The following is a 1,711-nucleotide window of genomic DNA, read 5'->3' as shown; positions in this document are numbered from 1 at the left end:
CTTCTTCTTCTTCTTCTTCTTCTTCTTCTTCTTCTTCTTCTTCTTCTCCTCCTCCTCCTCCTCCTCCTCCTCCTCCCTCTCCCTCTCCCTCTCCTTCTTCTTCTGCTAATTTTTCTCCTCCTCCTCCTCCTCCTCCTTCTTATTCTTATTCTATTGTATCTCAAAAAAGGTTGGGAGTATGCCTCAACAGTTTGAAAAAAAATATGAGTGGAAATGGAGGGATCTGAGAGGCAACTGGAAAATTTTCAGGTAGAGGTAGAAGTGCTTGAAAAGCAAGTAGCACTTGAAAAAAGGAGAAAAAAAGATCTCAGACCCAGTGATTGAGCAAGAGAACAGGAGCTTCCCACAGGATGAAAAAGGGGAGCACACCAGGCTAGAAGGCAGATCTCAGCACTGCCTGACACTGAGCACTTTCAGTTTCAAAGCAGCTCCTGGGCAGGGTGGGGAGCTAGGAGTATGGCAAGGAAGAGGGTAGGCCATGAAGGATGAAGAAAAACATCCTGTTCTGAAAAAAAAGAGAGAGAGAGAGAGAGAGAGAGAGAGAAGAGGTGGCCTGGAATTACAAAGTCACCATTGGTTTTCCCCTGTAATCGAGAAGCACGTGTCGGCTAATGGTGCTGATCATGAGTATAATGGGATAACACGGCAGCCTATAGAAATAACAAATCTGAGGCACTTTAAAGATGCCATGATTCCTAAAGAATGCATTCCCCTTATATTAAACAAATGTTAAGTATCTGAGCTACCCAAAATAGAGATATTGCCCAAGATTACATAGTCCAATAATAGCTGTGATGGAGGCTGGTCAATGGTTACAATGGTTACAATGGTTACAATGGTTACAATGGTTACAATGGTTAACGTGGTGGAGGGAGGAAGTCACTAATACTGAACAATGAAATAGAGCAAGGGGAATGAATATTGTTAAAGACCAATTGCTTGGTGAAGGGCAGCATTCTGACCTTCACCAAGAACAGATTCGATTTGACAATGCCATTATAGAACAATGTCACTTAGTGGCTTTAAGAGCCTGGGATAAAGTTGAGGAGCCCAGGAAAAGGTCCACCTCATTCATTAAGATTGTACAAGGCTCTGGGGAAGACTTCATAGATTTCTTGCAAAGATGGGCTTCAGTTGTAAACACTGATTGGGACAGGTGTTGATAGAGACCTTGACATATGAGAATTTGAATACCGAATGTAAAAGAGTTATTAGACCATCATAAACATGGGCAGTGTCAATTTGGATGAGTAGATAAGGGCCATTACTGATACTGATTTTCATGTGCATAATGTCAATATTATAGGACGAGTTGTAACTAGAAATGTCTAATATAAAAATGTCTGGTGCTTTAATTGCAGCAAAATTGGCCACTTACAAAAAAATTGTGACTAAGCTGCTAAAAGCCTCAGATATCAAAATTTCCAGTATGGTCACTGTGATAAATATTGTACTTTCTGCTGGAGACATGAACAAGCTCTTTCTGGTGGCAATGGTTTATCCAAGGAGCACATAGGCTTCCCAGGGTTTGCAGAACTTATTTAGGCGTAAATACTGGGACAAACACTGGTCATGTGGGTCATGCTCCACATGCTGCCTTTCTTTTAAGCTCCTTCCCATTTCCTCTTATGATCACTTCTTCTAACTGTATCCAGCGTCACTGGTCCAGAACCCCTCTGACTGGATATCTTCAGAGATTATAACCATAACT

Source organism: Psammomys obesus, unplaced genomic scaffold (assembly GCF_907164565.1).
Source record: "Psammomys obesus unplaced genomic scaffold, mPsaObe1.curated_primary_1811, whole genome shotgun sequence".
NCBI lineage: Eukaryota > Metazoa > Chordata > Mammalia > Rodentia > Muridae > Psammomys > Psammomys obesus.
The sequence above is the reverse complement of the archived record's forward strand: the minus strand, read 5'-3'. Positions refer to the sequence as shown.